This window comes from Balaenoptera ricei, chromosome 15 (assembly GCF_028023285.1).
Source record: "Balaenoptera ricei isolate mBalRic1 chromosome 15, mBalRic1.hap2, whole genome shotgun sequence".
In the NCBI taxonomy this organism is placed as follows: domain Eukaryota; kingdom Metazoa; phylum Chordata; class Mammalia; order Artiodactyla; family Balaenopteridae; genus Balaenoptera; species Balaenoptera ricei.
This window is the reverse complement of record NC_082653.1, coordinates 51,017,921-51,030,619: the sequence shown is the minus strand read 5'-3', so window position 1 is coordinate 51,030,619 and position 12,699 is coordinate 51,017,921.

Below are 12,699 nucleotides of genomic sequence, written 5' to 3'. Positions count from 1 at the left end.
GGCACTGGGGCTGCAGGCACCGTGGAAAAGCAGGAGCAAGGACAGCCCTGAGCCCCAGAATCAGGCCCCTAGTAGGTCGGGACAAGCTGAAACGGGGCCCACTCTCATAGAGGAAACCCCGCCCCCAATGTCAATGTGTAGGCCAGGGAGGGGGTGGGGAGTAGGTTGTCAGGTGGGGACTGGAGAGAATGCCAGACAACGGGGAGGAGCAGACAGCCTTGGCCAAGGCCCTGAGGTGTGGACCCGGTGGATGGGACCCAAGAGCCTGGTGAAACCATGGGGTCAGATTACAGAGGCCTTAGGCACAAACCCAGGACTCCAACCTCACACTGGAACCCTTGGGATCACTGAAAACTTTAGCTGACATAGACTCTCTGCCGCCTGTGGGTGTGAAGTATTTTTTTGGCTGTATTGGGTCTTTGTTGCTGTGCGCGGGCTTTCTCTAGTTGCGGCGAGTGGGAGCTACTCTTCATTGTGGTGTGTGGGCTTCTCTTGTTGCAGAGCACAGGCTCTAGGCACGCGGGCTTCAGTTGTTGTGGCACACGGGCTCAGTAGTTGTGGCTCGCGGGCTCTAGAGTGCAGGCTCAGTAGTTGTGGCACACAGGCTTAGTTGCTCCGTGGCATGTGGGATCTTCCCTGACCAGGGCTCAAACCCATGTCCCCTGCATTGGCAGGCGGATTCTTAACCACTGCGCCACCAGGGAAGCCCGGGTGTGAAGTCTTTACCCCACTGTTCCCCCACCCCAGCCCTCCTGCTGCCCTGGGCCAGAAGTGCAGGCTGACAGATGAAGGCAGATGGCGCCAAGGGGAAGGGGGCATTGGAGCCACTGCCAGACTGAGCATACCACTGCCCCCTCCCCTGGCTCCAGGGCCCTTCAGGGCCAAAGAGGGTCAAGGCATCCTCAGGGCTCAGCTGGCCCCTCGCCCTGGGCAAGGTGTAGTGGAAACCAGCTATCAATCACGATAGCCCAAAGGTGGACACAAGCCAAGTATCCATTGACAGATGATGCGTAGACAAAATGGGGTCTATCCATACCGTGGAATATTATTCTGGTTAAAAAGGAAGGAAATTCTGCCACATGCTACAACATGGATGAACCTAGAAGACATTATGTTCAGTGAAATAAGCCAGTCACAAAAGGACAAATATGAGTCTATTCATTTGAAGTACCTAAAATAGCCAAATTCATAGAGAAAAAGTAGAATGAAGGTTGCCAGGGGCAGGGGGATGGGGAGTTGGCGTTTAATGAGGACAGAGTCTTCAGTTTGGGAGGATGAAAACGTTCTGGGGATGGTGGTGATGGCTGCACAACAGTGCGACTGTACTCGACACTCCTGCACACTTAGACGTGGTTAAGATGGTAAGTTTTATGTGTATTTTACCCAATTACAAATTTAAAAAGGGGTACACAGGGCCTGGTGCTGGGCACATAGAAGGCAAAAGAGGCTCCACTAGAAGGAAGGGAGCGGGCACCCCAGTCAGCTGCCCTTGCTGAGACAGTGGGTCCACTCCTGGCGAGTCACTGGGGCCCTGACTGCCCTTGCATAGGCCTGGGAGGCCGACAGTGGGCTCCAGGCGCCCTCTGGTGGCAGTGTGAGGAGTCAGCCTCAGACCCACCTCCCACCAGTCTGGGGCCCGTGGCTCCCCACCCTCCTCCTCCCCCGGAAAATTGGCTAGTGTCCGTGGGTGCCTGGGAGGGGTTCCTAAAGGGTGACCTAGTCGAAAGGACTGAGCTGGCCCCCTCAACACCAGGCTTCCCCTGCCTTCTGCCCCAGCTGATTCTTCAAGGGGCCCAGTGGTGATGCTGACTGTCACCCACAGAAGACCACAGAAGGCTGCCTCTCCTCACGGCTCCTGGCCCCACGCCCTGTGGGTGCTTCCCCGAAGTACCCAGTGTCATAAGCCATCAGAGGTCTGCCTCCCACAAGACAGGGCGCCCAGAAGGCCACGCCTGGCCTTGCTTGCTGTGGGTGCAGGAGCAGACATGCTCAGTAAATACCTGGAGAGTGAGTGCATGGATCGATGAAGGATACCCCAAATCTCAGGTAACTCCCCCAACATCTGTGCTCGGTTTGGAGGCTCCTTCATGTGCCCCCAGCTCCAAACCCTTCAGCGCCCTGACCCTCCAAAATGGGCCTCTCTGCATTCCCACTCAAAACCCAAGTCCTGGCAGAGGACTAGAGCAGATGCTGGGACAAGGAGCAGTCCAAGTGAGCCCTGCCCTCCAGCAGGGGAGGCAACCCCACAGGGTAAGGGGCACAGGTGAGGAGCACAGGTGACCGAGGCGGGGGCTGGGCTGGTCCGGGGCCTGTGGGAGCTACACAAAGGCCAGACAGAGGCAATGGGTGTGGAGGGATGGGAAGAGTGCCCCAGGTCTGGGTGGAGCTTAGGGCCAACCAGGGACAGGAAGCTGGCCAGTGGGAGGTGGAACTTGGCTTCGAGGGGACAGTGACCCTAGCTCCTGAGGAAATGGTGAGAAAGCCCAAAAGGGTCAAGTTCTCCCAATTGCCCAAGACCTCCCACTTGGGCTCCCATTTCAGCAGAAGCAGGGGAGAGGGAGAGATGGGGGCTAAGCAGAGGCCAGTTCAGCCTTGCCCCCAGCTGAGCCTGTGGCCGCCCAGACCACTGCAGCCAGGACCTCTTGAATGTGTGCTCTAGTTGGCCCAGGGCTGGGCGCTGCACCCCTTGGAGGGGCTGGGAGCAGGGGACAACGGGGACAGTACCCACAACTGAGAGCCAAGGGGTGCCAGGAAGCTGCCACCAAGTGACACGCTCCAGTGGTGCCCACCATGAACACTGGCCTGGAATGCTCCTGACCAGCCTGACCTACGGAGCCCTAGGGTGCTGGAGTGACCAGCCCTCCCAGAGACCCCATCAGGGAGACAGTCATATCTGCCAACTCTTCCAGGCAGCCTGAGCTGGTTGCGCTTCACCTGCACACCCCCCCACCTCCACTCCCAGGTGGAATCTGGCCTTGCCCACCTATGAGCCTGTACCTTGGGGCACATGACAAGTTTCCTCCCTTGATGAGAAATCCACCCCCCTCCCCACCCCACATACACCTTGCATCTTCTCTAGGAGCCAAAAACGCAGCTGCAGATTGATTTGCAGCTGAGCTAAAAATAACTGCCAGGCTCCAGCCAGGGCCCGGGAAAATATCCCATTGCTAGGAGACGTTACTGGGAGACCGCCATTGCTAGGCAACAGGGTTGCCATGGTGACAGCTGGGCCCTGAGTCATCCTCAGCCCCGGCTGCTCCACCCGCCTGCCCCTGGTGAGTTGGGCCTGTGTCCCGGGAGGAGGGAAGGCAGGGAGCAGAAGCTGGAAGCAGCAGAGAGGCCTGCTGCCCACCGCCCGCCACCCACAGCTGCCAGGGCCACCCCACGCTGCAAGGTTCTCACTTCTGTGGGCGCCCATCTGGCTTCGGTGGTGAGGACTGGCAAACACACTTGTGGCCTTCCCACCCCACATGGTCCCCTCCCCAGGCACTCTCGGGGCTCCTGCCTCTGGGTGGGGAGCAGAGACAGTGAGGGGCCCAGTGTCCATGTTGCCCCACAGCTTCAGAGCAGGAAGCTTCAGAGCAGGAAGCTTCAGAGCCGGCCTAATCACTAGGGAGCACGGGGCTCTCACCACCTGTGCTGCACTAGGATCTTCAGGGCAACCCCTTGGACCCCAGACTCATTTTCCAGGCGGGGAACTACTTGTCTGAGGCCCCATCCACAGAGGGAAGATTTGGGCCCAGGCATGTGGTTCCAGGGCACACATATCACCCCAGAACTCCCAAGGAAAGGCCTGAGGACCTCCTGTGAGGAGCTTCAGGGAGTTTCAGAGCCACTGCCCCAGGCCTCCAGAGCCATGAGGGTGACCTCCATGGTAAGAAGCCCCATTCCCTGATGTGACAGTGGCTCCCTCTCTCATAGTCTTCCAAGGTCTCAGATCCTCACCCCCTCATGCTCCAGAGCTGGAAAGCCCCAGCTGCCTGGACTGGGGAGACTCCTCCATGCCTAGGCATCAAGACAAGGGGTGCTCCAGTTGAGGGGTGAAGGTACTCCAAGTGAGGGGATGCTCCAGGTGAAGGGATGCTCCAGATGAGGGGTGCTCCAGGTGAGGGGATGCTCCAGGTGAGGGGTGCTCCAGGTGAGGGGTGCTCCAGGTGAGGGCATGATCTAGGTGAGGGACATGGTGCCCTCCTGGCCCTGGAGGGAGGCCAGTGTAGCTGAGACTCCAAGAGCAAGGGGCCAGGTACAGGGCAAGGCTGTGGGCTGGCAGTGCCAGAGACTCAGGGCTTTGCAGGCTGCAGCAAAGAGCAGAGGGAGCCCTGGGAGCATGGGAACCGCATCTGCACTGTAAAGTGACCCCCCTGCACCTGGGAGAACAGGTGGGGGCAGAGGTGAGCAGGGCACAGGTGTTCAGGAGGCCCCCACGGCAGTATGCATGTCCCTCTGAGCAAGAGCTCTTCGCTCAGATTCTCCCAAGGCAGGTGGCCTCTCGGGCCCCTTTGAGGGCATAACTTGCTCTCTGCCTGGGGCCCTGGCACCTGCTGAGGGGCAAGAGCCCCTCAAAGTGCAAAGTGAAGTCCTGCCTACCAGTCAGGGCACTGTCCACATCGGGGTCCATGCCGACCCACGCCTGCTCTCACGGGGTGGAGGCTGAGCGCACACTAGACGTGACCCGATGGGTCAGACAACACTCTCCCGGTCACCCTGAAGTCATCACGCACCCCCTGCCTGTCCCACCAAGCCTCCCCCTTTGATCATTGTCAGCAGGATGGTGACTCTTCAGTCCCTGCCACACAGAACAGCTGCCTTCACCCCCGCCAGCGTCCCACACACAGCCAGAGTGGCACCCCCCAAACCAGCCAGGGACAGGCCAGCCTGCTCCCCCTCCACTGCCCTCACCTCACACCAGCCCCACTGGGTCCCGCTTCCTGTCAAAATGTTGCAAACAACAGCTGGTTTCATTTTCTGTTAAGACTCTCAGGGGGCTGCCTCTCTGCCCTGAGGCTCTTTCCCTGGTGTGAAAACCCAGCTTTGCTCTCCCTGCACCTGGTCCTTCTGCCATCTCCACTCCCAGGAGGTCCCAGGATGGGCAATATTAGCCTCTGTCCTCTGCCCTGAGCTTGCTGGGAGGCCTGGCATCCCCAGTGGCCCAGACAGAGCCCTCCACACCCTCCCGCCAGGCCCCACCGCTCCCCCCGACCCTAACCTGCCCTATAAAGCTACCACCACCGCGGCCTCCAGGACCTTTGCATATCCCTTCCTGAACAACTTCGTCTGCCCTCTCACCCTTGGGAGACTCAGTTTAAGCGTCTTGTTCTCAGGAGCCCCACTCCCACCACCACCCTCGCGCGGTCACCATCACGTGGCCCTCTTGAACGTTCACCGCACTCGTCACTCTCTGAAATGATCTACTGGCCTCTTGTTTCTCGGCTCTGCGGGTGTGCAACTGCGCTCCTCACTGAGGGAGGTTCCTGGGCCTGGCACCCCGCAGGTGCGCGGGAGATGCGAGGGCCGCGCAGGGTGCCTGGCCACCGGCTCCGCAAGAGGGGCCGGGAGGGGTAGGGTCGGACGGCCGGCGCCCAAGAGCTCGAGTCCTCTCCGCCCCGCAGGATTCGGGGTCCCCACAGCTCCGCAAAAGGCAGGGCTCGCTCCACCCGGCTCTCCCTTTGCGCGCCCAGCCCTTCCCTCGCCTTCCTCCCTCTCCCGCCCTCCCCTGCCCTCCTCTCCCCTCCCCGCCCCGCCCCGCCGTGCGCCAGGGTTTGTTATTGTGCGGGCGCCCGTGGCGAGGGGAAGCGGGGGTGAGGGCCGGGATGGCGCGTGCCCGCGCGCGCCGCCGCGGGAGCGCGCTGTGCGCGCGGTAGGGCGCGGCGGGGCGGGGCGGGGCTCAGCATCCTCAGCGCCCCCGCCCGGGCTCGCCAACCCGGATTGGCTACCGGCGCCGGGGGCGCGCGAGGGAGCGGCGCTTAAGGCCGGGCGGGGGGCGCGCTCGGCGCCGCCGGCGGCCGGGGAGGAGCGCGGGGAGGAGGGCAGAGGAGGAGGGCGGGGAGGAGGAGGGCGGGGAGGAGGGCGAGGGGAGGGAGGAGGCGCCCGCCCGGCTCCCTGCAAAGCGGCCTTATTTATCTGGGTACAGCCTCAGCCTCCCCGGTGGGAGGCTCGGGGCGGCCGATCCTCTCCCACCCGGGAGCTCCTCTCGAGGCGCGGCAGAGGGGGCCCGGCCAGGCCGGGCGCGGGGCGCGGCCGGGCCCTGACTGCCAGACCAGCACCTCGGCCGCCTCCCCGCTTCGCCGGTGCCCATGCCGGGCTCCCCATGACGGGAGGACGCCCGGTGGACAGCGTGGCATGAGCCAGGAGCCCGGGCCCAGGTAAGGTGTGTGTGCCGGGCCAGGCTTACAGGACGGGGAGGGGGCAGGCCACAACACCGCGGAGGCCACAATGAGGACGAGGCGGGGAGGGGGCTTGGGACAGCGCCGCCGCCACCCCCGGAGGGCTTACGTAACCGCAGCCCCTTCCCTGGCTGCTGCAGCTGGGCCTCTAGCCCTGCCAGGCCTTCCCGCAGCCCTTCACCCCAGTGGCTGGCCTGGTCGAGGCCCGATCCCCATGGCGACTGGACCAAGGCTGGGGGTCGGTGCCACTGTGCTGTTCCCCTGTGGAAGCCGAATTGCAGGTCCCCAGTTGGGTTGGCTGGGTGAAGTCCTGGACTCCACTGCACTCTGGGCTCCCCACCCCAGCACCATGAGCCCCTGCGCCTGTGAGACAGGTGTTATATACAATTACACTCCAGGAGGAGCTTGTGAACGCGTGGCCCGGTGGCTGATCTGCCTCTGGACACCTGAACCTGGCCCTGTTTGGAGCTGCCACAGTGGGAAGACGAGGCGAAGGGAGGGGGCTGGCCACGTGCCTGGCTCTGGAGGAGGGGTTGGGCGATGTCCAAGGCTGAAGGGCCCCAGAAGGAGAACTGGGCACCCTGAGACTGCTGGAGGAGGGTCTTGTCCTTCTGGGAGTTTGAGTGGGTGGGGAGAGTCCCCACCCATGACCCCAGAAGGAGAGAAGGCCTGGTTGTTGGAGCATCAGAAAACCCACAGCCCACTGGCCACTCCTCCAGCCCCTCCCAGCCTCTGCACAGGAAGCCTTCCCTCCACGGAGAGAGCAGATGGCAGATGCTGCTTCACCTGCCGCCTCCGAGGGCCCACTGACCAGGGTCAGCTCAGGCCTCCCTGGGGCCAGATGGGGCATGGGGCCCTTTCTTCCAGCAGACTCCTTTGAGGGATACTGGACAGCAGCCTTGGAGCAGAAGGCCTGAGCTGGGTCAGGACCCTGAGAGGTTTGGGGTCCCACAGGCCAGGGCAGAGGCCTGATGGAGACCCACTGGCTTGGCAGGAGGTGGCCACAGGGCTGGACCGAGTGCTGTCTGGGGAGGAGGGAAATTCAAGCCCCAGTCATAAACACTGGCAGAGCAGGGAGGGCTGTTCAGCCCTCAGGGACCCCAGGATTCATCTGGCCCAGTGCCTGCCGCGTCCACGGCCTGGCCTGGCTCCCCCACCCCTACCACCCCTCGCCTTGGGAGGCCTATGGGCACCTCTAACGCTGGGGAGGTTCATGGGACAGATGCCACCCTGCAGCTCACACCCGCTTCCAGGGCACTTGCATGAGTCCTGTTTCCCACTGCTCAGAAGGAAACAAGTGGCCCCGAGGTCAGGGCACCTGGGACACTCAAGACAGCTGGGCCTCAGGAAGGCTTTCTCAGACAGGGAGACACCTCACCTAGAGGTCGGGGAAGGGGTTCCTTGGCTGGCACTGTCAGCTGTCCACAGCCCCCATCTTGTCACACGTGGGAGCTTGCTGCTGTGTCTCAGAGGGCTGGCTCAGGGGAAGAGCGACGGTGGCAGCAAATGAAGCACTATGGGGTAAGTGGGTGGCCCAGAACCTTCCCTACCAGTGGCCCGGGAGGAGCCTTAGCCAGACCAGCTGCAGAGGGTGGGCTCAGGCCACATTCCTTCCCTTGGCAGTGTTTGAGGCACTAGATGCCCCAGGCCTAGGCCCTGTGGGGCTCAGGTCCTTCAGAGCAGAGAAGCCAAGATGAGGACTGAAGCCCAACACCCACCCCCGAGGCACCCGGCCCCACATGGCTGAGCTGCCCTGAGTTTGGCCTCAGGACTTGGTCTGCTGAGCACCGACTCAGGTCTCTCCTGAGGCCCACGTGCTCCCTTCCCAGAGCTCCCAGTGCACGGGTGGGGCAGCCCGCACCCCAGAAGCATCTCCGAGCTGGGGGCGGGAGGGGAGCGCTGCTGCTAGGACGTGTGCAAAGTGGCAGGGATGTGAATGTGCCTGAGTCACAGGGCTTGTCATGGAATTTGTCAGCCTGCGCTGTGTCCCCAATCCCAAACTATCCTAGTTGTCACCCCAGCCCCTGGGGCCACCACTGCAGATCGACCTGATGTGAGTTTTTCTGGCTACCAATGCCCTGCCCAGCTCCATGGTCTTCAGCTGGCAGGGAGAACTGGTCAGTGCAGGTTCTACTGGGGCCGGGCCCCCCCAGCATCCAGAGCATACTGCATTACATGGGGGCATCAGGGATGGAGGAAGAGACCTCTGAGCTTAGGGCCATGAGGAGTGGGGCGTTTCCTGGGCATGAGCAATCTAAAAGAAGAGTGTCCCAGTGGTTGACATCAGCTTGCAGCCTCTGGAAGAAGAGCAGGGGCATGACAGGGGCACGCTGGGAGAGACCCCAGCCGAGGGACCCAGGCTGGGAGGGCACAGGGACTGAAGCAGAACAGAGCAGAGAAAGGAGGTAGCAGCAGGTTGGTGGGGGCCCGGGATTGCCCTCTGGACCACCATGCCTGGCCTGAGTCTTGGGGTCAAATCCCAGCTTTGTACAACTTCTGAAAATTCACTCTCTGAGCCTCTCTCTCCCCACTTGTGGTCAGGCAGTGTTTGATGGGCTCAGACCAGCAATGGGTGGGGGGTGGGGCACGTGGTGCTGGGAAGAGCAAAGCAGAACCAGGCTTCCCTCCCCTCTGGTGCTTCCTGTCCCCTGCCCCCTGGGTCTGGCCAGATTATGGGGAACAGGCAGCCAGCTTCCTTAACTCTGCAGCTCTCAAGGGGGGGACTCAGTCAAAAAGGAGAATGAGCCGTCCTCTTCCCAAAGGTCTGAATAACGGCAAGGCCCACCCCAAGCCCCAGGGTCTTGGGAGCCTTCTCAGGGACTCTGGCACCAACCCCTCCCTCCCCTGTGGACACTGGCCTCTGTCACAACCGGGACTGACAAGCTGAGCTACAGCTCTTCCACTGACTGCCTTCCATCCCGCCTCCTGGGCCTCTGTCAGCTGCACCCCTTTCTGCATGACCCTGATAAATGGACTGCCATTCTTTTCATTCAGCAAGCACTCAGAGGCCACTCAGTAGTCATGCTGTCTGTCCTCAAGGAGTCCCCAGCCAAGGAGAGGCAGACAGGTAGACAGTGATGATAATCCATGTGATGGCGGAGACTCTGGAGATGCTTTCTCAGTGCTGGGGTTCCCCCAGGGAGAGGCAGGGGCAGTGCTCACACTGAAGGATGGAAGAGAAGGAGCTGGCAGGGTTAAGGAGCAGGGAGGCCTACTGAGCAAGCGGGGGGACCAGCATGTGCCCAGGCAGAGAGGGGGAGGGGAGGAGGAATGCAGGCCAGAGGGTCTGGCTGAACTGTAGGGTCAGGACTGGAAAGGGGCCAGAAGTGAGGCTGTGAGATGGACTTGCTGGGTCTCGGGGCCCAGTGACTTGACTTGCAGAAGAGGCAGCTCCTTATGAAGCCCCAGCATGGCAATCTGCAGACTCTTAGCCTGGAAGCCACCAAGGTCTGGAGTCCTCCCGTGAACCCCTGGGACCCCCCCATGCTTCACATGAGTCTGCTGGGGAAACACAGAGGCATGGTTAGCTCTCCTAAGTGGCACCCTGATCCAGCTCTGGCTCAGGCTGATGAGGACAAGACAACTAAAGTAGTGACCATCACCTCCCTCCTCCTGGGGTGAACCCAGGACCCTCGAGCCCCTGCAGCCTATCCCAGGAGGAGGCCTCCCCCAGAATTCCACTCCACACAGAGACACAACACACCAGGGGCTGAGGCTAAGAATAGTGCCAGCCTGACCATCTTATTTTAAAAGCCTCTTTTCCTGGCGTTAGCTCCTGGTGCTTATCCCTAAAGGGGAAGTAGTCCCCAGTGGACTGGCAGCTGCCCCTGCCCCATCCTGGCAGGAAAATCCAAGCAGGTCCTCCTAGCCCCACTGGGTGCAGCGGGGGCAGGTACCAAGAAGGTGGGAGGCTCTGCAACCCGTCTGGCTGGGGGGATGGGGCCAGGGTCAGGGCCAGGCAGAGGGGACCTCATCCCAGCCCCCCAGGGACCTCTTGCCTAACTGGCAGGCAGACCCATTTCCGAAGTGAACAGTGAGCATTCTCCCAAAGCCCTGATGCCTGGGCTAAGGTGTGGCTGTTTCTAGTTTTGAGCTAAAGAGCCAGGGCTCAGGCTGGGTCAGAGGCTTAAGGATGAGGAGCAGCCGGAGCACAGGAAGACCATGGACAAGGTTGGGGAGCAGCAGGGCTGCCTCTGTGGGAAGGCAGCTCCAACCCAGGGCGTGGGGGTGGTGCTGACCAACAGGCTGGCCAGTGCCTTCTGGCTGGGGATAGGGTGTGCAATGAGGGGCAGTCAGGCCTTGGACACTCCCCACAGGCTGCTGAGGGCCATCTTTGGCATGGCCCCTCCCTCCTGTGGACTCTTTTCCATGGGCCAGTTCCACCCTGAGGTCTGGAGGGTGGGGATGGGACTGTGGGTGTATGCAAATGTGAGCTCCTGTCGGGGATGGGAAGGGAGCCCCGCAGATGCCCGGGGCATACACGTGATCCCCCCAACTCAGGCAGTCCACGTGCACACCCATGGCTGGGAGAATTTTCAACCTAAATCGGCACTGCTCTTGAGTTATTTCTCCCCTGGTGCCGCCTCCGCCGCCTCCTCCTCCGGATCTTAGCCGAGCGGGCGTCTCCTCCCCTCGCCCCACACCCCAAGCCTCCAGGGCCCCTCCCAGCTCCAGCTGAACTGGGTTTGCCGGGCCGTACCCCTCCCTACCCAACCCCGCCGCTGTCCGTGGTGGAGCGGACCGGGCCTGGCCTGGCCTCCTAGCCCGCGCGAGGCGGCTGGAGGGGCGCTGTCCATGGTGCTGCCGCTGGGCGTCAGGCCGGCCGCGCCTTCTCTGCAGGAAGCCGGCGTGCCCTGCTCTGGGGACACAGAAGGTATTCAGGCTGGGGCTACCCCTCTGTACCCAGCACAAACCACAGGAGGGAGTTGCCAGGATAGCCTCTCCACTGGCCCCAGGAGTGGGGCAGGGGCAATTGTGGGCTTCATCCTGTCCCTCCATGAGGCACTGCTGTCCCAGGATGGTCCCCTCCTATGTACTGGCATTAAGCGATGTTGGGCAGCCCTCATGTCAGGCCACCCCTGCCACTGTGGGCAAACTGTACCTCCTGGGAACCTCCGGTTCCTAATCTGAAAACGGTGGTAACAGTACTGTTTTCCCCTGTGCCCCCAACCCAGGCTGCTGTAAGGTTGAAATACACAATTATCCCGGTGGGCATTCAGCAAATGTTGTGAGGGATGTCGTGTATCAGCCAGTGTGAGGCTGCTACTACCTGGTCATGAGCTGTAGTGAAGGGGCAGCCAAGGTGTGGGAGCCTCCTCTGGGGAGGGAGGCCCTGGGATGGACTGCCAGCCTGGAAGTTCATGGCTACCAGGGCAGGAAGGCCTTTGGACCCAAAGCTGGTTGGCAGCCATGAGGGCCACATGTTCCAGTAAGACCCTTGGACCCAGCCCAGGATGCACCCCCTCCCCAGATGTGGAATACTGGCAAGTGTTGTCCTGTCCAGGGCTTGGACGCCAGTGGAGGGTGTGGTGCTGGGAAGAGCAGGGCAGGACCACTGGCTCCCCTCCCTCCTGGGGGCTCCTGTCCGCTCACCCTTGGGCCAGCAAGCTCACTATGAGCCAGGCACTGCACGTAGTCCTTGTCACATGCTGTCCCGTGGGGCAGTGTCGTCACTTCCCAGGCTTTGAAGTGAGGAAAGTGAGGTTTGGAGAAGGAAGTGGCTCCCCAAAGCCTCATAGCCAGAGTGGGGTGAGCCACTGGGTACGCTACCTCCTTGCTGAATGTCTGAGGTGGGGATGGGCAGGAGATATGGAATGTGGGACAGATGGTAGCACTGTGGGGGTCCTGCTGCCCCTTCTCTCCAGGGTCGTCTGTGCCCAGTGCCCTCTGCCACCCATTCACAGCCTTGGAGGCCTGAGGAGGGGAGCTGGGGGTTGGTCTCAGCCCCCACCCTGTGGGAAGCTCCCTACACATAGCCTTCCACAGCCAGCTCAGTGTCCATGTCTTGGCTCCACCACTTACTATGACCTCAGGCAAGCAACTCATGCTGCCTCAGCCATGATTTCCTCATCTGTACAATGGGTACAGTCATCACATCATCGTCCTCAGTGGGTTGAGTGGAGGATTAAAGAAACAGTATGTGTGCAGGGCTCACTGTGCTGGCATCACGGTAAGCACCCTGGGAAGACACCTGCCCTTTCTCTGGTTAGATTCTGAGCCACAGAACCTCCTGTAGCCACTGAGATTCTCAGAGGCTGGTGTGTGAATCTCAGATGGCGTACTCAAACCACTCCAGACAGCTACGCTGGCACCCCAT